The sequence below is a fragment of the Micrasema longulum genome, unplaced genomic scaffold (assembly GCF_059751315.1).
Source record: "Micrasema longulum isolate JH-2025_06_02 unplaced genomic scaffold, ASM5975131v1 h1tg001235l, whole genome shotgun sequence".
Classification (NCBI taxonomy): Eukaryota; Metazoa; Arthropoda; class Insecta; order Trichoptera; family Brachycentridae; genus Micrasema; species Micrasema longulum.
The window spans coordinates 69,862-95,408 of NW_028278422.1; the positions used below are offsets into that span (position 1 = coordinate 69,862).

The window sequence follows — 25,547 nt, forward strand, 5'->3', positions numbered from 1 at the left end:
CCCCAATAAGTAAATTAACTCTACGGAATTTAGTTTCGGATACCTTGTTTCACCCAGAAATATCTCGATTTCCGACCATTTATATCCTCATGATCATAACTTATCGATTCATAATTGCCAACTCTCGAATAACCGGTGGGGTGTAGAGATACACGTTTATTTTTTGTAAAGTTTTTAATTCATTATTTTTTAACGTTTGAAATCAAATAAAGATGTGAAAAAAAAATATTTTAAGGTTTCAAGCCACAGTTCTATGAACGAAATAAAATCCTGGATGGTTGATGGCTACTCTCTGGTGACATTCCTGAAAAAAGAAATCCAGTGGAAATAAGTCCGCTTCCCTTCTGAGGTCCTAGGTTCAATTCTTGACGTTAATCCATCCACCATCGAGTGCGATAGAGCGCTCGCACAACCATATCGCCTCTGCTTGGTGACAGTTGTCTGAACCCAAAATTTATCTTAGATACCAGAGCCTCGATTATGATGGGAAGATAAAGACGTCATACCTTCACCTTGACGGTATAGTTGAAGATAAATTCCCTCAAGCGATTATAAAGATATATACCTTCAAGTTTTGGGTAGGTACATCGATATGAATCAAGGGGAAGCGTACGTCACGGTACACATATCTACGCTGTAAAATGACATAGCCTCAGTATGACGTCATAGTTGAAGATAAAAGTCTGCCGACCGACTACAAAGGTATAGTACCGATCCTCACCATCAAGTTTTGATGTAAGTACATCGTTTTATACCGACGGGTCTAGAACCACTCAATACCGTTTATCTACGCATTAAAAGTGTCAAAAATTTTGCTCCACCGAGAAATTTTTCCTTTAATTATGATTGATTAAAATTTTTAATCGTTTTAAGGTTGGAACTTTTTTTCTTAAAAGCCTATTAAAAATATGAGAGAGAAATAAGTTAGTTTTGAAGTCGAATTAAATTCCGACATAACCTTTACTTTAATAAAACGAACGCCTAGATGTGAAAACAATGTTGCTAGGTTCTGTCCTATTAACAAATAAGAGTATCTAGGCGTCAGACATAGATTATATGCGTCAGAAAGTTACCACTCTAAAAAAAATATTTAGTTATTATATTTTTTCCATCTGTTTTACTATCTTCCCGAGTGTATGTATCGAGACGTTAAAGGAGCTAGCTTTGTAGTCGATCGGTAGATACATACAGACGATCGTTAAGCGTACCGTCTAAGTGATTTCTAAAAGTCATGCAAAATTCATGTTCAAGCTAGTATTCTTTGCTTGAATTGGGATTTGTCGTCGCTAATAATCGCTTTGAAGTAAGCACTTTTTATTACAGAAGCCTATTTAAAATATAAATGAGAATTATTTCAAATGTTAATGACGTAAGGTAAGTATTGCGAACGCGCCAGCTTTAAAAAATCCACCAGAACTGAATTAAGTTTTGAGAGTCAGTTCTTGGATATGTGATTCAAATTCGTAACTAACATTGAAGTCCCGCCATCCCGGAAGTCCGTCGATGACGATCTTTCGGCTTTCGGCGGAGCTAAGGGACGCTGGATTGATGCAAGAGGAGGTGAGACTGGTGAGAGAGCCGGCTGGCAATAGGATTCCCGGAGGCGTCGAGTGATGTTTACGTGCTGCACTTGGGAGCGGATATGGAAAAAGAAGAAGACATCGACTTATTGCAAGGAATAATGTCGATACTAAAAAAAAAATAAGTTTAAAAAATCGCCCCCGGGTGGGCTCGAACCACCAACCTTTCGGTTAACAGCCGAACGCGCTACCCATTGCGCCACGGAGGCAGCTGCTGGCATCACCTCTTATTGTTAATAATTTGATTTGATTATTATAAAACAACAATATATTACTCAACAAATACATACAATACAGTTTTGAGATAACCAATCAAATTTCTTATCGCGGTTTCGAAGAAACTATTTATTTTATGCCATGTGAAATTCTTGAACGAACCAATGCCAATGTCGATTTCTAAAAACGTTATTTATTCAACAATATTTTGAGGTTGTGCAAATTTTTGTAGCCATTAGACTTCAACCAATAGAAAGTTTATCAAAATTCACATACATTACAGAGGGCGAGAAAATAATAATTAAGGGAGTTCCAGTTGCGTGTATATTGTTGAATCTGCATGTCGAAAATATTTGAAATAATATGGCAGAGTCTTTATACTGGTTTATTACAAATATGGGTACATAAATATTAGTAATGTGGCTCTAAGCTTAGGACTTGGAAAAATAAATCTATGATAGAATGAGCTTGTCAGGATATGTATAGTCCTTAAAATATAGCTTGATTAGAATGATATTTGTCAGAAAAATTGACTACTAGTAAAACTATGTTACAGGTAGGTACAAAAAAACAGGGATTCGTTGCAATATTATACTCGTAAACATCATAGTATTCAGTACTAGCGCCAAAAGATCTAGCGAAATCGACTCTAGCGGACGATTTTCTCATCTTGTCGACGCATGCGCAATCGTCCCAGTGCAATTCTGTTTTGCACAATCCTTTACCCTGAATTTGTATGAAATGTGCCATATCTCTTAAAATTGACATTTGACCGAGACAAACAACGCTTCATACCAATGAATTGTGCGAATGAGAAGATAATATACATATTCCTGGCATTGCCAACGCATGTGCAGTTTTGAAGTTTGAAGTTCGTTGGTAATTTCACTTTGAACATGCGTAGTGACATGATATTAGTACGAATTTAGTTGCCTATAACGTGCGTATTATGTTGGGCGCATTTAGCGTTTCTGGTTCCGATTGCTCGTTTATCACGTCAGACCTTTCATATTATTATAATATTATATAACTTAATATATAAGTCGACAAAATTAAAAAAAATGCACTGCCAATGTTTTCGGTCAGGAGTCGCCAGTGGTATGTAGATATCAGTGGCGAATGGTGATTGTATTTACAGGTAAGCTATACAACAATATTTATTTACAGATAAGCTATACATAATATAATGTAAGTAATATATACTATAAATTGATATTTTTCTGTGGTTCTGTGTGATACAACAACTCTCATCCATGAAATTAATTCAAAGGATGTAACTTCGTGATATATTATATGATATAGACATATTATCTATTACTTTAATACATAATTAATTCAAAAATAAATAAAAAATACCACTATGAATTCAGTCGATATTAGGTATTCAATTGAAATGTCAACTGGCCGAATGTTCTACTAATTAAAAGTGATAAAAACGGCCGCGTCGCGCGCTATATGTCCTGTAATATGACGCATGAAAGTAATTATGGTCTTATGTCAAAAGTACCATCTCAAAGAAAAATAGTCCTTAAGAAACAATGTTTAAAATACTGTATTCCAAATTAAGAATTTTCAAATACTTTGTGTAATCTGCAAGTTTAATCTAGGAGAAAAAACCCGCACTGGGGTTAGGACATTAAATATTGCATACTTATTTGGATGAAAAGGTAAGCTGTAATAATCAGCTAGTTTCTTGGCTCACCGCAGGCGCTGGGCGCGCTTTATTAATATTAATATTTATATAAAGATAAAAATACTAACGGTGGAAATGATTTAAAATAAATGGTAATTATTTATTTGTTTTTCTGTAAATAAAGTTACAATAAAACATTATTATGGTTAATCAAATATAATGGTAAGCTGAGCATAATCGCTTCTTTACACGGTTCGCCCCTGGTAGATATGTATGTTGTTGTTAACAACAACAGTGTTATATGTTTTTTTGTGAAACTGTTCCAGCTATTGCTTGTACCAGATTTTTCCCACGCTGCTTAACAGTTATTTAAAAACAGTTTTATTTGTAAAACGGTAACCGTTAGAACTACTTCTTTTAAATAACCGAAACACCCATGTCTACTTAATATGTTTCTTCCTACTTGGCCGTAAACTTGGTCAAATTGAACAAAGAAAAACTTAACCCTTGTAAAGCCAAGGCAACATTTTTCCACATTTGATGGTTAAAAAAGTTTCAGAATCCCGAACAAAATCTTTTATTTTTCATTTTAATCAAAGTTGATTATGAATTGTGATCATGCGGTTTTATACAGTAATGCATTTTTAACTGAATGCTGTTTTGCTGGTGTATTAGTTCACGAGAAACCATTAGAATATGTATTGTATCCTATATGATAAGTTTCCAGGAAAGGGGTTAACCTGGGAACTTTTATTGATAATTTCAATAAAAGGATATTTGTTTTATTAAAATATTTTATTGCCTTATCAACACTGTAATTCAATAATTCAAATCGTGCTATCAAAGGCAAGCACACTCAAGTATCCACTTTACTTAATCTTGCATTTTAATAATTTAATAAAATTACCCCATATGTTTTCCCGTTCCCAATCAATTTGCCGACTAATTTAATCTTATAATGTATAATTGGTTTAATCTTATAAAGCTCTGCGTTGGTTCGGGACATGTAGAGCGAATGGACAGCGAAGGGACGGCTAAAAAGATTTACGATGCGAATGTTGATGGACGCAGAAATATTGGAAGACCGAGAAAGACATGGCGAGACCAAACACTTGAAGATGGAAATGTCAAAAATCTGAATTATCGGCGCGCGTGCATGAAAAGACGTACGAATGTAGAATAAGCGAGGTTTGTACCTGTGCATAGACAGAGTGATTTGGCGTTATATCCTCTCTACCTATTCGTAGAGGGAAACGGAGTGATGGTCTGTTTGCTGTTTTTTGTTCTAATTTACATATTCAAGTGTAGGTTTATCAAATATAACGAAGTTCAGATAATAAAAATACAAAATAAAATAATTGAACAAAAAATCATAATTTTATACTTATTTAAATTTGTTGCAACGGAGAGGGAAAACACTTCGTCACAGAATGAAACTGGCGTCGCGGGTTCGATTCCCGCCGGTTGCAAGAAATAAATCCAAGTAAGATTTTTTCTCAATTGGTCTGGGTGTTGTGGTGTATTTTTCGTTACCACCTTCCATATCCTCTCTTTCCCACCTGCTTACAAGCCTCAAAAATAGAGGCTTAGTGGGCTATTCCTTTTTTAAAAATATATGTATATATGGAAGTCTAGGCTTTTGGGCTGTAGATCAGGCAAAAAGTGACAGTTTTACCCTCTAAGGAACAGATATAATACTGATGTATTAAATATTTGTGCAAAGTATTTATTTTACCATGTGTTAGTCCAGCTCACATTTTCCTCAATTTTTAGCATATTTCATTATTTTTTTGCTCTGCCACATCCGTAGTTTGACACGCGCATTTGATCGTCAATGTTTATTGTTCATATTTTTATGGATTATTTTATCAAATTAGCAATTTTATACTGCCAAATATATTGTTTATGTGTTTTAGCTGTCATGCCTACGTTATCACATATATTATTATGTTTATTATTTTATTTAAATTTATTATTTTTAATTTTATTATTATAAAAATAAAAATTTTCCTGTTGATTAAATTTTGCTGAAACAAATCCTTATAACACATTGTGTAAATGAAATATAAGGAAACGGTTTTATTTATTTAATTATTTATATATACGCCAAATGTGCATTTTTAAGGACATATTTATTCATAGAAAATTATTATAAAGGAAAGTAGAAAGACACAATGGTATATAGTAGACTCGGTGGGAGTGGAAGCGGGAGGGTGGTATTTATACAACTTGTTATCAAAGAAATCAAGACTAATATGTTTGTTGGCAGACCTAAGAATTCTGGGCATAGGGGAATGAAAACCATAGTTAATTCTATGGTTATCGGTATGAAAGAGTAAATTTTGTCTGAGGTTTCTAGTTGGGATATTTAATTTTATTGAGCTCAGTAGTTCAGGTGCATCAAAGAGTGAGTTCAGAATCTTAAATAGGACTAGAAGGTCGGATTTATTTCGATGGTCTTGAAGAGAAGATATATTTAAGCTAGTTTCTAACTCATTATACGTATATTAGTCTCTGGATAAGCCCAACTTCAAGCCTATCTTTCTCAATAATCAATGTTGAACTGATTCAATTTCTTGATATGACCAGATAACAGAGGAATACTCTAGGTGCGGGCGAACTAGGGAACAGAAGAGAGTTTTAAGGATTTTAAGTTTAAGTTTCGAGAGATTTATTGATAACATGTTCAATGTGAATAGTAAAATAAAGTTTAGTGTCAAGTATAATACGTAAAGTTCGTATACTAGATACAGATAATAATATTTTATCGTTCAGTGAGTAGTCGTATATGATTGGATTTTTCAAACGAAAAATTTCATAACCTTTTTTATTATTGAATGAGCACCAGGTGCTAAAAGACAGTAAATCAGGTTGTAATAGTGAACGATCGGAAGGGCTGTCAATCTGTTTGAGAATCTTTGGCCCGGTTGTTTGATCGTTAGTAAAAGTAGAGTTTTACTATAGTTTAATTTACCAACGATTTTGGTTTTACTATCGTTCTACTATCAGTGCGTTGTTTCACCCGCATCTTCACTATAGTAAAATGTATCCACCGGTTTTTCGATTCCAAAGCTCAAAAATTGAATATTATTATTTATTCATTTTTTACAAATGGTTACACTGTGGAATGTGAGTTTGAAAACGTCAAAACACCGAACAAATTAAACCACGTGACAACATGGCATGTGTACTGAGTAAACGCAACAAAATAATATCGGTTAACATAATCTTCTTTTTTTTTTTCAATTTAATAAAATAAAATCCGAGTTACAATAACAATATTATAATATCTTTTTTGAAAGCAAGAATGATAAGAAAAATTAAATGACAACTAAAATACTGTCAATCCAACAAGATGGCAAATTTTAGCTCTGGAATATTATAATGTGGGAATATAATATAATATTTATATGTTCTTTGTTCATGCCATTATTAATAATTTAAAAAAATATCCTAATTATTATTTAAAACTTTAACCGAATTATTTTTAAAAAGAAGACAAGATTAGACTGCCACATAATTGTCTGCCCGAGGTTTGGTGGAATAATACTGCCAAATTGTTTTCAAAATGTTTTCGTTTTCTTGGCAATAAGTACAAAATTTCATCATTGAAAGAACCCTCCGATTTATATTGATCATAATAAGCGTAATCCATTCCGTATCCGTAAATAAAAGCTATACTGAGAGACGTGAGCAAATAACGACAACCGGTAAACGTCAAAAAGGACGCCATCTTGATTATTCTACTATAGTAAAACGTTTTACTCGCCAACATTGGCGGGTTAAATTTTTAACTAATGGTTAAAGACTTTTACTATCCACTGTTAGTTACTATAGATGAAACAACCCATTTTGTCCATTTTTAACTATTGCTACAGATTTTTTACTATTACTAACGATCTGGTCAAACTTTGACGCTCAGTTCACGAATCAAATGGATCGAATAGCTAGAATGGACATTGGAGTTCAGGAAGTGGCGTCTTGTATAACTCAAGCGATAATTGATTGTGCAGATAATGCGCTAGGACGAACTTCCCTTCCTCGTTTGACTCGCCACAAATGGTGGAATCCCAATCTTTCGGCATTAAAAACACTTTCAAATCGTGCACGAAGAGCTCTCGGTAGGGGTCGCCGAACTGGTTGTAATCCTTTAACATTGTCTTTACTACATGCTAATTTTAGAATGGCAGACAATCAATACAAAACTGCAATAGATAAAGCCAAAAGACTTGTTGGCGCCACCTAGTAAATCAACTTTCAAAATCTGATCCCTGGGGTGCTCTATACAAATTTATTTCCTCTAATAAATTGCAAGATAAGCCCATTACTGGTATTAAACATCCTTTGACCGGTGTCATTACACTCACTGCAGTAGACACGGCTTCAGCTCTGCTTGATGCACTTATCCCTTCTGATGACATAGCTTCAGATTCTCTTCATCATGCACAGATTAGAGAACATGCATTAACAATTCCGCTCACTTCATCGTCACTACCTATCTCTTCATTAGAAGTTGGAAAAATTGTCTCCAATCTCAATCTAAATAAAGCATCTGGTCTAGATCGAATTGATCCCGCGCTTGTAAAAAGGTGCTGGTCCTTGGCCCCATTTGAACTCCTTACCATGTTTAATATTTGCCTTTCCGAAGGTGTCTTCCCAGATTGCTGGAAAACAGGATTGATGAAAATTATTCCTAAGCGCTGCGATCGGCCAAGTACTGATCCTAAAGCGTACAGACCAATCACCCTTTTGCCTATTCTGGGAAAAATACTGGAACGGCTAATATGTAACAGACTTGAGTCTCACTTAAATGTAACTCAACCGATAAACGCTAAGCAATTTGGGTTCAGATCCAATATTTCTACTGAAGATGCTATAATTTCGATAAGCAATTTTGTTAATAATTCAAACAAAAAATATGTTCTCATTATTTTACTTGATATCTCAGGTGCCTTCGACCATGCTTGGTGGCCAATGATTCTTTCCAAGCTACGTCTTCGACAAATACCTGCAAACTTGTTTAAAATTATAATAAGCTATTTTTCAAATCGAAACGTTGTGTATCCCGGTGGCAGTTCACTTTTATCCCGTGAGATTTCATGTGGCTGTCCTCAAGGCTCTGTTTTGGGACCACTTTTGTGGAATATATTGTTTGATGATTTTCTCGAACTTCCCCTTCCTTCATCATGTATGATTCAGGCTTTTGCCGATGATGGATGTATTTTGATTGAGGGCAATAGCCGCAGATCTCTGGAGGGCGACGCAGCTAATGCATTAAATAAAGTATCCGATTGGGGTATTCGAAATAAACTAAGTTTTGCTCCTCAAAAAACTCAATTCTCACTTTTAAAAGGTAATTTTGTGTGTCCTCCTTCAATCAAATTTATGGGCACTTCTATTCGAGCGTCAAATTCGGTTTCAAACCTTGGTGTAATCCTTGAAAGAAATTTATCTTACACTTCCCATGCTAGGAAAGCCGTAAATTTGGGAAAGATGGCTTTCCACAAAGTTGCACGCTTGGCCAGAGCCAGCTGGGGATTGTCTTTTGAAACTTCAACGGTCTATTATAAATCCATTTTCCTAGGTATCGTATGCTATGCAGCTGGCTATTGGGCACACCGATGTGAGTTGCAATATTTCAGGCGAATTATTTTAAGCGGACAAAGGCAACCTCTTCTGGCTCTTTCTAGAGCATATAGGACATGCTCAACGGATGCACTCCCGGTTCTAACGGGCTTGTTTCCTTTAGATCTGGAGGTTCAGCGACGATCTGCAAATTTCCACCTAAAAAGAAGGCGTTCCTCTGTTATTGGTGGCGTCCGTCTACTCCCAACTGAACGAATGTCTCAATCAAATATTAAAAAAATGACTTTAAATGCTCTTCTTAATGCTTGGCAATCGCGATGGGAATCTTCCTCTTCAGGGAGGGTTACCTTTCTTTTTTTTCCTTCGATCCGTCAGCGCCTAGAATCTTCTTGGGTTATCCCCGATCACTGGACTACGCAGTTTTTATCAGGTCATGGTAAATTTAATCAAAAATTATTTGTTTTTAATATTGTTGACTCTCCTTCGTGCTGCTGCGGATATCCTAACCAATCTTCTGAACACATCCTGTGGTCTTGTCCCTTTCCCCTTCTCTATGATTACCGAATGGAGCTTCTCGCTACTATCCGTGGCCCTGTTATAGGTCCTGTCGGATATACAGATCTGGTGGCTTCTAAAAAGAATTTCAAGGCTTTTAAAAAGTTTTGTAATCATTTCGGCGAATTGATCATGTCCAATCAATTTAATCCCAGTCAGTGAAGAATTCACTTCCCTCTCTTCTCAATCCAATGAAGTACATATTATGTACTTCTGGATTACTTTCTTTCAGCACAAAGATGCTAAGGCTACCAGATTTCAGAGAGCTCCTTCGGGCAGCTTTTCTCGTTTGACAACGAGCAAATTTTCCGTGTATGTGGGCACCGCCAAGGAGACTTATGTCCTCAGATGCGGTGTGCGGTATGTGGTGGGTAAGCTGTATTACTAACGATCAAACAACCGGGCCTTAGTGTCGTCGGCAAACAGCCAAATTGATAAAGTAAGAAAAACATTTTTTAGATCATTGATGAATAGAAAACAATAAAATAATAAATAAAATAAACGTTGAGATCACATAATTTAGGTACAGACCGCTGAAATATCTACTAAACGTTTGCTTATGTGTGCGAAACATAACGTTTTCAGTTAAAATATTCTAGTGTGCCTCCTAAAACAAACAAAACTTGTACAGCATATTACAACAGGGATGAAGAACATTTTAGAGAAGGTAAAAAAGAAGCCCAGGTATCCACAGGGCGTATGACCTGTCTTTGGCTGTTTTTTTTAAATTAATAAAATGGAAATATTTGCGTTCTTATTATTTACTCAAATATTTCGATTTTGGGGCATTTTCAACGAGTTGTAAATAACTCACTATTAGGAAATGGAAATCAAGTTGGGGTAGAGTGGGGAGTGTTTAAGTGGCTACTTTACACACTGAGTAACACCCGCCATTCTGCCTATATTTGAGCATCTATATTCCATCGATTCTTCCATCTGTTGACGTTTGTGAAGTTCAAGAGCTGAAACCTTTATTGTTGCTGGTGAGATTCATATGATTGAATTATTTCACCCACATACTAGGGAACGCCTGAGAATATTTATCAATTTCATAAGTCCTATGGATGTCTGGATTTCTATATTCCCTTTTCTAAAATGTTCTTAATTTCTATTGTAATATATTAATATTAACAGCTCTCTAGGGGGCTGAATCCAGTCCTTGTCTACAAACAATTGGACAGGCACTAACACATCAACTTCAGAGTTTCAGGGCCAGACCGCAAAACTTTAGAGAAACATTTTTTTTAAATATTTCTTTTTTTTAAATCTGAAAATCGAGTAAATCCTGAATTTCTCGGACAAACGTCGCTTCCAAAAAATACATTATTAGCATGTACCTATGTTTTTTGTAAATGCCCCTTAAACAAAACAAATCAATTATAATTATTATATTAACATATTACAACAGAGATGAAGAACAATGTTCTTCATTTCTGTTGTAATATGTTAATATAAACAGCTCCCCAGGGAGTTGAATCCAGTCCTTGTCTACAAAAATTTGGACAAACTCAAAATATTGTTTATAATTATTATGATTAATTTCGCCTTTATCATAATCCATTTGCCTATTGCGAGTGAAGTGAACTAACCGACATTTTAAAGGTAAAGTAAACTCATTTGCTTATATTACGTTTCTGTTATATGCATAATACAAAAATCTTTTTTTCCTGATATTTATGTACGAAACATCGACGTCAACTAAAAATATCAAAATAATTCAAACTTTACAAGACTGTTTTCTTCTTCAATCAAACATTAACTCTTTTAACCAATTGTGTAAAGTCAATATATTAGAACTAAATATTAAAAATGCAAAATAATGTCATTTCATAGAACAAAACAACCGATTTCCTTCGAGTACCTAATAGAAAACTCCAAAATTGATGTAGGTAAATCCATCAGAGATTTAGGTGTTGTTTTAGACTATAAACTGACATACAACGAGCATATAGATAATACAGTAAATAAATCATTGAAATTATTGGACTTCATTAACACAAAATATCCTCTGATTTTACTAATGTCCATACTATCAAAACTCTTTATTGCTTAACTGTTCGCCCTCTTCTAGAATATGCCTCCGTGGTCTGGTTTCAATTCTATGTGAATCGCATAAATCACATTGAATCAGTCCGACATCGCTTGCTTCGAAAAGTAGCGTGGATGCTTGGACTAGAGAGAGGTAATTATTCTTACGCTGATAAAGAGTCAATGTAAAATATTTCTAGTCTACAAAAACGTAGAACTAATATTGATTCCATATATATGTTCGGCATACTTAATGGTATAATCGATGTTTCATCATTACTGGGATAAGTAAAATTCCATATTCCGACTCGTAGGTTGAGAAACAACGAAGTACTGATCATCGATTAGCATAGAACAAACTATGGCCTTAATTCTCCAATAACCGTCTTTGTCGTATTGTTAACTCGAGACAAGATCTGGACTTTTTGGTTTAAGTTTACAGCGATGTAAACGAGTACTAAAAAAATAGTCCAGATCTTGTCTTGATGTCCCTTATGTTTGTCAATCCTTCTATTATTTTTTGAAAAATGTTTTTAACTATTCTTATGTTGTGTTATTAAAACCCTGTAAATTGTATAAATGGACAATGTTCGTTAATAAATAAATAAATTGCAATGAAATAAACTGGAAAAAAAGTTAAAACTTTGAATACAAATGTTTAGGCATTTTGTTAGACGGTTCATTTGACCCGCCATGGGCCCATTAATATGATTTGTTGAAATGGGCATTAGTTATTTTATATCGTGTTACTTTTTATATTCATTTTTTCACTGCCATTTAATTTTGTAATAGGTTAATAACTATATTTTTTTATTTAAATAAATAAAATAATTTAGTGGCAAAACCATAAACTTTTTTAAGGAATTTTCCTCCAAGTCGTAAAAAAAATACACGTAATATTTATTTTGTTCTGCTCATATAAAGGCATGATTATACAAGTTATTAAAATAATTGAATTCAATTCATTATCACGAAATTATAAGGCCCCGTGGTATACTGACTAAGAAGCTTGCTTCACGCGAGGATTCACGTTTCGGCTCCGGGTTACGAAACAAAAAAGTCATTTTTCTCAAGCTTGGATTTATTTTTATTTTATTTTATTTTATTTAGAAAACATACAGTCATACAAAATCAGTATTAAAAACAACAATTTTTTAACATAAAAAGACCAATTAAGTTTTCATAAATTAAAAAGATATAAACATTAAATGTGACAAAAAATAAATAAGAATTTTAAGTGAAAAAAAGATAATTGTTGACATTTGCGTTTTCCATGGAGGTAATAAATTAAAATAAATAAAAATACCGAATGTACACTCCGAGCCATCCACGCACACACATGAACGCACATATAAAACATACACAAACATATACATTACATGCGGCACATATACATAGCATAAACCACTCGAGATGCACATTCAGCAACTATCCCAAATAATCGACCCCATGAAGAAATTTTCTGTACAAATGCAACGTGCAGTTAAAAATGTCTACATCAATACTGAGTCCGTTATAATTTCTACAGGTACGTCTAATGGATGTTCTGTACTTAACCATTATCTATTATAATTGGGCCTCCTGGCCCGTTGTGGTGCAAAAAAATACAAAATACATTTATAGTAAATTTAATTTTGCCACTTATGTACAACATAACAAATAAAAAAACATACGCAACTTTTAAAAAAATATATATAAAATAAATGAACTACATTTTTTAAATTGATAAATTTTAAATACAGCTATTTTTATCTAAATTTTTTGTGACAGAGAGGGAAAACATTTTTGAGAAGGGAATATGGAAGTCTAGGCATTCACAGGGCTTGTGACCTGTCATTGTCTGGTTTAAGTGGCCAGTTACACACAGTGTAACATCCACCTTTCTGCCTATGTTCTAACATCCACATTTTCGCAACTCTTCCATCTGTTGACTTTTGTGAAGTAAAAGAGCTGAAACCTTTATCATGTGGGTGAGATTCATCCGGCTGAACCAATTCACCTACTAGGCAAGGCCTGAAAACAATTTTCCAATTTTTATACTTCTTTTACCAGTTAGTTGATACAACAATGTTTTGAGTATGTTAAAATGTTTGTAGACAGTTTGGATTCCCCGCTTAGGGAGTTATTTAGATCTAAATTTGTTGCAACAGATAGGAAAAACATTTTTGATAGAAATGTGGAAGTCTAGGCATTAACGGGGCTTTTGACCTGCCATTATCTGGTTTAAGTGGACACTTTACACATTTACTAACCCTATTTTTCAAATATTATTTACTATAACTATGCATTTTAGTCAATATGTTTTCAGCATTGCAATTATCGTAACAGCGCATTACAAAAATAAATGAATACTTGTAAAATAAACTTGGCTCAAAATAAAAATAATAATTTAAGTGGTCGTTTAGTCAACATTGAAAACGGACAATGACTGTCAAATATTGTGAAATGAGGAAAAAAATAAGTATTTTAATTTAATTTATACAGTTGATAAATTGATTTCTTGAGTTATGCAGAATAAAAAGGAGATAAATTATATTAATAGCTGAAGTATTATTATTTATTTTATTTGATGCGTAAAATATCATACACAAGTGATAAAAAGCGCACGCAAATGCGCACACTTTATGCAATAATTTTACCATGTATTTTTTATTGCTAATTATTATGGCTTGACACAGGCACAGCCTTAAAAGACTGAATAAGTCAAACTGAATAAGTCAACTGAATATTTAAACGAGTGAATAAGTAAATAAATATTGTCCTGAATAAGGAAAATGGAAAATCTGCCGCGGTGAAGTTTTTTTTATATGAATCGTGTTTAGGGTATGCCCATGAATGGGACAGACCGTGAATGGGACAATCGGTTTCCAGCCAAAACTACTCTCTCAAAAAATAGTTTTAAAACATGCTACATCAGCACCACGATAAAAATCGGATAAACCTCTAAACCGCAGTTCTTTGCCGGCAGTATAGCGAGCTAGATGTATTTCAAGATTTTTTGGTAAAAAAACTCATTTTTGTTGCGTTAATTTGTTTTAATTTGTGCATGTACAGTTACCGGTGTAGGCGCACCGATTAATATTCAAGATTTATATACAATATGTCAGCCTCGTGGTGTAATGGTCAGTGTATTTATCTACCATGCAAGAGGTCTCGGGTTCGATTCCCGACATGGTTGATATGAAATATTATTTGAAAGAGTGTTTTTACACTTGAATATTTCATAGTCCCTGGACTGGCACCTGAAGCGTAAGACTAATCATCTTACTTTCATGTAACAAAAATGATCAAGATACGCTGCGATTAGTGTACCAATGCAGTGCCCTATGCACCATTAGGTGCGGAAAGGGAATGATGATGATGATATACAATATTTGAAGTTGTTTCTCTAAGGATATTTTACATTAAGTTTGAACGAATTTGTAGGATTTTGGTTGCTGGGGGTTGGAGCTCCTACCCCAGTTAGGGATTAACAGAAGACACGAGGTTGCTGTTTGATGCGTATTTATTACATACGAATTAATAATGATTTGTGTCGCATAAGTATTACGGCGATAAGGAGTTGGAGTCACTGCACTTAAACTACATGCTGGAACTGAGTGACTGATGCTGACTGACTGACTGACTGACTGAACTGAGCGTTGCCACGCCCTTTTTTCTTTTTTCTATAACTTTCTATGCCGCGTTCCTTTATTGTTCATTTCTCCATGGTATGGATGATGTTAATGTACTGCAGAACATTGATTTCGTATTTCGCAGAATGTAATGTATTGAATTCAATAGAAAACGCCGACTTGCTTTATCAGTCGTCGCATTTTAATTTCAGGTGAAATTATTTAGCACGTGTGTGTGTCATCGATCATGGACTATGAACCCCACAAATTCACTAAAATATTACCCCGTTGTTGTATGTGTTTTTCTAAAAACCACGCATTTCCCCGAATGGGACGCGTGCAGATCGTGAATAGGATACTCCATCTAACACGTGATCGAAATATATTTTGATCACATGTTACATGCATTCACTTTTCTGATGGAGTTACCAATTCACCACCATTTGCTGATAAGGGTTTAATGAAAAACAAAACAATTGAATCACGAAGAAATAATGCTATTTTCATATCTGACAATAAGTTATGTCACATATGTAATGGAGAATACAAATTAACATTGTGCAATTGCTTGAATCCAAAACGTGTAGCCTTTAGGCCTATGAAAATCTTAGAATTTTAGGTTCCCTCGACTTTTTCTGCCAAACATGTTTTAAAATCACAATAATTTATTTCTATTATTATTTCTCTGGTTATAACGATCTTCTTCGCAGTCGCAATCCTGGGGATTGGTTTGCAGCAAAGTCCTGCATCTCGTCCTCCATTGGTCTCTATTTTCTGCAGCCCTCTTCAGCTCGACATATGAGGCGCAGTTTAAATCTTTGCACACTTGCTTAAGATATTCCCGTCGGGGGCGCCCTCTACAATTTGTCCCCTCAGCCATTCCCTATATGATGTCGTGCAGGAGACCCTCATGGCATTATTTAACTATTTAATATTTATTACACTATTTAAAAAATGTGTAGTAAAGATATAATGAAGTATAGATTATCATCATCATTACCTTTCCGCACCTAATGGTGTCGTTTTTATTACATGAAGGTACGATAATCAGTCTTACGCATTAGGTACCAGTCCGGGGACTATGAAATATATATGATGGTAACCTGATACAAAAAGAAGCTGAAGTATACGAGAGGCGCATGGGCCGCCCAGCTCTCTATTTCTCTCGTTTTCTATGAAACTCGGTGAGGATCAGTCGTCGTAATTACGTGGCTGGATGAGAAACCAAATGAAGAGTGAATTTTCAAAATGGCCCGATTAAAAAAAACAGTTATTTGTGTTTTGACCATTTTAATCAAATAAAGTGTTTTTTTAATATGACATGGTAAAGTGATTTTAGACTCGATCGTCCAAATCAGATCACTAAAATACATTTTGGTAATCTGCCATCATAAACACTCTTAATAAAATAAGGATTTTTGAGGGCATTTCAAGGAATTCTGTGAAATTTTACAGCCTTATAGTGACGAATTTAATGACACAATGGCATTCTTACTTTGAAATTCATACATTTTGACTGAAGACTCTTTGAAAAATTATTCTTCAAATGGATGAAAGAAACAAGCCTTAATTTAGTCCTAGTAAATTTATTAAAATTACAATTTACTTCAACCAATAGTTTTTGCTAACATTAGGTTTTAATTAAAATGATTTGATATCACCTCAATGGCAGCTATATTAACTATCGTATGATGAAAACATAAACTTCTCAGAATAGCCAATTAAATTTCTAAGGTCATAATTTACATAAAGTTTACTAGGTATTGTCCTAATTTCTAATTAAACTTTTAAAAATTATAACAAAGGGGACTTAATACGCGTTTTTAATCAGCTCTCTGTTTTCCAAAGTTCTGTTTCCAACATACTATACGTCTACGTAGTTGCCATTGATGTAGTAATTATTCGCTTTAAGTATTATGTATTTATTGCAGATATTTTCCGTAAAGATTGATATAGACCGAAAGTACCGCTGTGCCAAATCCATCAATTCTATAATTTCTTGTTTAAAAATAATTATTGTGAACGCGTCTCTCCTTTAAAAAATACCGTTCGACTTATTAGTCAGCAACAAGGACCCGAATTGCGCCTTTCGCAAGGGTCGTTGAAGGTAATAAAAGTCCGTTCGCCCAGGCAATCGGGAGCCTATTGTTCTTGCCGAGAAGGCACCCCCAAGAACCGGCCACATGTCAATATTTGTGAAGCTCAGGACACTTTTAAAAACGCGAATAATAATAGTTTAAAATAATATTTATATTTTAAAATCCAAATCACTTTATTTCCATGAATAACATATTTATATTTTACATGAAAATTATAACGGCGACCATCACGCCGTTTCCCCGTAAAAGTAGGTAGAGAGGATGGAACGCCACGTCACTCTATCTCAACCAATAGACTTCGCTTCTTCTACCTTCATACCTATTCTCGTGCACGCTCGCCGATTATTCCGATTCTTATCATAAGTTAATTATAAGACTAGGTTAATTTAATATTTAAGTTTAGTAGAATAAGTTTAGTAGAATAAGTTTTAAGAACACCATTTGGCGGGAAAGACGGAATTCGGCGGGAAAAGAAGACCGCCCCGACCGAAGCGTGCGCCCGCCAATCAGAGCGACGAGACCAACCGGGAAGGGGGGACGTCTAAAAGATGATAAAAACCGTGACGCCCGCTTCCCGGACTCTCTTCCTTGTTAGACTCTCTTCCTTGTTAGACTCTCTTCCTTGTTAGACTCTCTTCCTTGTTAGTCTCTCTTCCACTTAGACTCTCTTCCACTTAAACTCTTTCTACGGACTCTCTTCTACTGCGTCAGTTGACCTCAAGGGTCACGGGCGGGTGCCTTGCCATCCCCGTGGCCCAGTCAGCAGCCCAGTCAGCAGCCCAGTCAGCAGCCCAGGAGAGAAACCACCGCGCTGGCTAACCAGCCCTGACGCCGTAGCCCCAACGCTGCCGCCTACGACGCAAACCACGCGCTCACGTCGCCGCACCACGGTGACGCAGCCCACGCGCCCACGCGCCCACGCCGCTGCGCTCATGACGAGCCGCCCACGTCGTGCGTCCCTCTACGCACCCGACGTCACTTCTCATGCCCCGCCATGGGACAGGAAGCCACGCCGCCGCTCATGACGAGCCGTCCTCGCGGCATACCTCACCGCAGCTGGACGCCGCCGTCCCAGCTACCCCTGTCGCCGCAGCCAGATGCCGCCTCCCCCTTCGATGTACCACGCCGCCGCCCCCATCGCGTCCTGTGCCCACGCCGCACGCCAAGGACCCACGCCGCCTTCGCGTCACCACGCCGCGCGCCGCATCAGGGCGTAAGGTTAATTTTAAGTTTATTGTTTAAGTAGGTTAAGGCTAATTCTAAGTTAGGTTAGACTTTGTTCATAATTTAATTTAATTACATTTAATTTCCATCGTTTATCTTATTTCCTTTCTTACCCTCCACATTGACATAATTAAACTGAATGCAACTTTAATCTAACTGTTATTCTTTACGAATAACTGGCGCCCGGCAAACCCAGACATCTCTCACTCTCTTAATTAATGATTTTTTTTTAACAATAATTTTTATTTAATTTTTTAATTTTTAATTATTTTTTTTCGAGGTTGTCAAGGTATTCTCGAAAGAAACTGAGTAAAATAATTTTGGAAATGGTATCACTGTAGTTCAATTACAAATAACTATCGACGTGCTAATAAGCGACGTGATAACAATTTCTCTCCATGGTTGCTTATCGTATTCGCGCTCACAATGCAACATCCGTGAACACCTAATATTAAATGTCAAAATATTTACGTTTCGCGACGTATAATCCTGCTGCGCAATCAGACATTTGAATTTCACCGGTGTAAATATGGAAAATATTCCAAAACTGCTATTTTTATTTATTTATTGATTATTAATCATGCTATTTATTGCATTTAGTCGGCGGTTGACAAGCCAAATGTCAAGAAAAGCAGTCGCCATAGTAATTGTAATTTAATTTTCACTTTTTTGTATTAGATGCAATATATTGTATAATTTTTTTCTATAAACGCTGATTTTCGCCAGTGTACTGTATTTATTTACGAGGAAAACAAAAAACAAACCGACACGAGCATTGACTTAGAGATTACACACGCGTTGACTTATAGCTGCGATAACTTAAGCATGTTCATTATTGTTCATTATGATCGTTCAAATGCTTAACATGTTTTGAGGCACGTCGATAGTTATTTATGATTGAGCTACTGTCTACTGAGTGGAAGGCGAGAATTCTCATTTTACTAAATCTCCCTTTCCAAGCCTAGATCCCTAGAGTATCGGGCTTTTAGGTAGAAGGTAGAAGGCGAGCTTTTACATCCTCAGGTTTAACCAGTGGTCCCCGAGGATGAGGCTCCTTTTATGATGATTTATGATTTATGACTGCGATAACTTAAGCATGTTCATTATTTAAATTTATTTCAACAGAGAGGGAAAACATTTTTGAGAAGGGAATATGGAAGTCTAGGCATTTACTGGGCTTATGACCTGTCATTGGCTGGTTTAAGTGGCCATTTTACCCACTGTGTAACATTTACCATTCTGCCCATGTTTGAACATCCACATTTTCTCAATAGACTTCCATATTCCCTTCTCAAAAATGTTTTCCTTCTCTGTTGAAATTAATTTAAATATGAACAACTCCCCGGGGAGAAAATTCAGCCAGTCTGCAGGCGTTTGGACGTAATCAAACAATGTTCATTATTGTTCATTGTGATCGCTCAAATGCTTAGCACGTTTTTAACGATGGTTATTTGGATGGAGCTACTGGATTGTTTTTCAGTCACAAGGTAAATGCGAAGCTTCTTTTGGTATTTCATTTAAAAATATAAATTTTCTACCACCTTAAAAATGAATATGTAAAGGAATCGTGAGAGAAAACAAAATGATTAAGTTGGGAAAAAAATACATTACAATACAGGCTGGATAAGTCTATAGTTTGCTTTTTGTGTTGTCATTTTCGTTATTATCTGGTAGCATATTTCCGGATCCAAAAACGTTGTTTGGATCGAGAGTATTTTTAGCAGCTTTGAATAAATCGACCCCCACGGAAGATACTGCTGCTTCATAAAAGTTCTTCTTATGTTTTCCAACTCCATGGTGATGAGAAATAGACCCTGCAATAAACGGAAAAATGGCATAATCAATGGTAAAAACATAACCAATCTAAGACTTACAGAAGATGGGGTATTTTTTTATTTATTGTTTAACTCGACTTCACGTTATTGTTATTATTGTCACAATATTAAAGACTAAGTTAGTATGGTGTATTGTGGTGAACAACTCACCTCCAAAAGACACAACGTCTTCTCTGATCGCTTTGTGTAGGTGGTCTGCCATACTAATGATGTCGGAGCCCATGTGGACTCTAAAGGAAAAGTAGATATAAAGACAGCAACCAGCATCGTATGTTTGCGCAATCCTCATCATGCACAAGGATCTAATAGCCCCGATTTTAACGCATTCTTCTGATACGGTCCTTCTAACTTTCTGACTAGCCTGGGTGACAGTGCTCCATGGAAAGGATGTCTCAACCGTATCAGATATCACGTTAAACTCTAGCGCAATGTCCTGAAAAAGTATTTCACTTTAGCTCACATTGACTCACATCTGTGAATTATCAAGTTCAAATTTTCGTTCCACTCACCCGAATGTAAGCCACCACATACGTCATCATATATCCTCTCTGACCGTTTGTCCCGCCGGATGGAATGCCCTTCATCTCCAGCGCCAATGTATGAATCCTCTTTTCGTGCTCCAGGACCTCTTCTTTATCTCCTTCGTAAACTATTGTCGTAAGGCATATTTTTTTAAGATCGAATCCTTTAATTTTTTGTATATAACTGAACTTCAATCCGTCAACCAAGCTATTTAAAAATCCACTTCTAGTGCGCAAAGAAAGTCCAATTTGGAATTGTTCGTGATCTAAGACTCTTATACTGGCCGGCTGCCAGCGTCTTTTGGCCACTTCTCTAATGAAAACGATTCCTGTTTCAAAATCTGGAAACACTAAAGACCCGTAGTGTTGATATGGAGGAAATGGGCGAATTTTTAGGGTAACTTCTGTAATAAGACCGAAAGAACCCTCAGAACCCAAAACAATGTGGTTGAAATCTGGTCCAGATGATAATCGAGGTGCTCGTGTACCCTTTTCTAGGACTCCTCTCGGTGTTACCATTCTCACGTGAACCAACAAGTCTTCGATATTCCCATATGTGTTCTTTTTCATACCACTCGCTCTTGTGGAAACCCAACCTCCCAGAGTGGAAAATTCAATGGAGTCCGGTTCGTGTCCTGTTGTATAACCGAGTTTTCTCAACTCCCTTTCTAGGTCTTGCCCAACAATCCCACTCTCGGCGCACACAATCAAACTATCGTGATCTATCCACAGAATCTCATTCATAGCTGTCGTGTCTACTGCCAAAATCGGTCTTTTCTCGTTGCTAGGACATTCTACAGCTCCGGCCACGGAAGTCCCTCCTCCGTAAGGGATTATCACGAAGTTCCTTTCGTCAGCCAGTTTGACTAATTCTACAACTTCTTCGTGACACGTCGGCCAAGCTACCGCATCGGGTATTCTGATCATCAGCTTCTTTCTTAACTTCCATACGTCGTCTATGGCTTGGCCTTGCGACCTGGTTAGTCTTAAAACTCCTTCTGTCGATACATCGATTCCGAGTGCTTCGATAGCTTCTAAGACTTCTTCCGAGAATTTGCTTCGCGGGTAATCTTCTTCATTCGGTAAAGTGGGATCCTTTCCTTTCATGGTTCCATCCAATACCACATCAAACTTTTCTTTTATGTATTCGCAAAGATAAGGAAGTTCTTTGTTGCAAATCAGGTATCTATAAAAATATTTACAAATTTAAACAAACAAATAATTTTAAAATACCGATAACGAACTTGGCTACGTACTTGTTTCCAGTGAGACGGGCAATCCCTTGGTCGAGTTCAAATCCCGTATCGTTGTATCCCCATCCGTGCCAACGCCTTACTGTTTCCCTGTGAAGTATTTGTTATAATATTACCACAAATTATGATTCAACAAAATACTACATTAACTATTTTGTGACAGCTATTCTGCGTTGTTGTTATGAATGTTATCAATAAAATATTTCATATTAATCTAAATAATAGGTAAACATTGTGCAAAACTATAACCCTAACTAAACCTAGAATCATAATTCGTTTATTTGTATATTTTAAAATAGTACATCTGGTGTCACCTGCGCTTTGGGGTAGATCCAATCACTTTTATGGCAGAACTTTTCCTCGATTGCTTCTTGGGATAATGTTTTACGTTTCTTTTAGCTTTTTTATCAGATAAACCTTGTATTTTTTTTTTGTTTGGATCATCTTCAGCTTTCGTAAATTCACGTGTAATTTTCAACTGCCCGATGCTATTTTTATTTTCTGGTCTTTCGTTTCCGTCGCTTGTCTTAACGCCTTCCCCGACATTTCTAGGCTCTGCAACATTAAAGGGATCTTCCATTCTCTGTCTATTCTACTATACACCGTCCTAGTATGTCGTACTTCCGACAGCTTCACTCGCGGTACTAACGGAGCTCTAAATACTCGCACATATTTAAATGAATTACTTTTAATCAATAAATGTAATCGATGTACGCAATTCTCATAAAACGACCATAAAATACATCATAAAATGGGCATATTTTGTAACATTCCTATCAAATATTTTCGCTTAAGTAAATAGATTTTCTCTTAAATCCAAAGATCAAATAATCTCCACTTTCGTAATTTGAATAGGGAAAAACACGGGTACTACTTTTTTTTTACAGATTAATAAGGCAATGCATTATTTTTAACTTAATAATCTTATCTGTAGCTCAATCACAAATAACTATCGAGCTTAAAAACATGCTAAGCATTTAAGCGATCACAATGAATAATAATGAACATGCTTAAGTTATCGCAGTCATAAGTCAACGCGTGTGTAATCTCTAAGTCAACGCTCGTGTCGGTTTGATTTTTGTTTTCTTTGTAAATAAATACAGTTTAGTGGCAAAAATCAGCGTTTACTATAAAAAAATAATACAATATATTGCATTTGCAAAATAAAAGAAGTATCTTTTACAAAAAAGTTAAAATTAAATTACAATTACTATGGCGACTGCTTTTCTTGACATTTGGCTTGCCAACCGCCAGCTAAATGCAATTAATAGCATGATAAATAATAAATAAATAACAAAAGCAGATTCGGAATATTTTCCATATTTACACCGGTGAAATTCAAATATGTGATTGCGCAGCAGGATTATACGTCGAGGAACGTAAATATTTTGACATTTAATATTAGATGTTCACGGATGTTGCATGGTGATCGCGAATACGATAAACAACCGTGGTGAGAAATTGTCATCACGTCGCTTATTACCACTTTGATAGTTATTTGTGATTGGACTACTGAATATAATAATGCATAGGACACTATGCTGACAAACAATATATAGGAAAAATGTAATTTAATTCGTTTAGACTGCACGGCCCAGGGATTGCTGTCCATAAAGTAAAATCGAATTATCAGTACGAAAATCTGCACAACTGTTTTTTTTTCTGATATGAACTGATATGACAAGAACGTGATAAAATGTACATCATTTTTTTTAGCTGTAATGAACGGAGTTTAAAAAAAAAACTTCATTGTGTACAAAATATTCGCGTTTTTGAAATAATATATACATTTACTGCTTTTAATGCCCAGGAGAGCCGTCAGAGCGAGGGGGCTGTCGTAGTATCAACAGAGATGTAGAATATCTGTGTAATATTCACCATTCTGGGTATGTTTAAAGATCTACATTTCTTCGATTATTTAATCTGTTGATTTTTAATATATGTATAATACGGGTTGTTCTTTAAACCCTGTCACATCCGAAACCACAATGATCAGTATGGGCAAGAAGACATATTGGCACATTAAATTTTTTTTTATTAGGACCTTTATTTATTAAAATAAATTGTATTTACCATTGTTAGAATGGACTGCACAAGTCCGTCAATAAATAAATAAATTAATTTTAAAAAGGAGGTTATGAAAAATACACCACAACACCCAGACCAATCGGGAAAAAATCTTTCTTGTATTTTTTTTCTTGCAACTGGCAGGAATCGAACCCGCAACGCCAGCTTCACAGTTAGCCGCCTTACCAACTGCGCCACGTCGCCTGTAAATAAATAAATAATAATATAAAATAATGGGACACTGTTTGAGAATGGACGCGTTACATACTCGGTTTTTTAAATAATTTATTTTAGGTATATCTAACTTAACATCGTTTTTTTTAATTTACTACTCTATTTTATCGGATGTGCGATATATTTTTAAGTACGACATGTTTAATAAGTTCTTGCTAATTAATATATTTAAAAGTTTTTAGTGTTACATAATTGCGATTTATTAGGTTAAAGTCATAACTTATAGATTATCCGTTTTTTATGCTACAATAAGCAGTTACGAGCGGTAACTGTTTTAATAGGTAAGCTAGAAATAATAAAATAAATAAAATAAAATTAATAAATTTAAAGTACCAACATAATATTATAAATGGCTATTTTTTCTCTGCTTCTGCCACTACTTCGGGAATTGCACTGACTACGTTTTCCACAGAGGGTGGAATACAAACTCTGTTGGCTTATGTATAAGTCACTGCACAACTCTGCTCCAGAATATCTAAGGGAACTCTACATTCCAGATGAACTAGCTGACAGACGTCTTACGCTTGCATCAGCTACATCTACGTCGAAAGGAAAAGTTATTATACATCTACGCAAACAGCGCACTAAATGCGGGGAACGTGCATTTGCGGTCGCAGGCCCTACGGCATGGAATGCTCTCCCAGCAGAGGTCCGAAACTGTGAGAGTGAAGTGATGTTTCGGAAGAAACTTTAAACCCACTTGTTCTCTAAATCATTTGAATAAATTCTTGGCATGTGGCGAAAAAGTAATATGAAAAAGTACATTATTTTTCTTAAATTAAAAAGTTAAAATTATTTTTTTATCTTTATATAATCACTTTGTAAAGCGCCCTTGAGGTATTATATTACGAAAATGGCGCCATGTAAGTTATCCATAATAATTATTATTATTTATTCTGTGTGATAGGTATAGGACTGTATTATGGCATAGTCACATTAGGCCCCGCCAGGGGTCTAATGTGACTATGCCAATTAAGTTGCCTCAAGAGAGCCCCCGACAAAAAAAACCATCATCATCACACCCCTGTCCGCACCCGATGGTGCATTGATAATACATATAAATGCAGAGTATGTCAATCATCTGTTACATGAAAATACGGTT

At 35.5% G+C, this 25,547-nt stretch overlaps 1 non-coding gene and 1 pseudogene across 1 annotated transcript; both read right to left on the minus strand.

Annotated features, from left to right (window-relative positions):
* Positions 1-1,716: 1,716 nt before the first annotated feature.
* On the minus strand, positions 1,717-1,789 carry TRNAN-GUU (transfer RNA asparagine (anticodon GUU)). Its single transcript has one exon. It is a non-coding gene; the product is annotated as a tRNA-Asn (tRNA).
* Positions 1,790-20,858: 19,069 nt separating this feature from the next.
* On the minus strand, positions 20,859-21,998 carry LOC148276347 (alkylglycerone-phosphate synthase pseudogene; annotated as a pseudogene).
* Between the last annotated feature and the right edge of the window lie 3,549 nt (positions 21,999-25,547).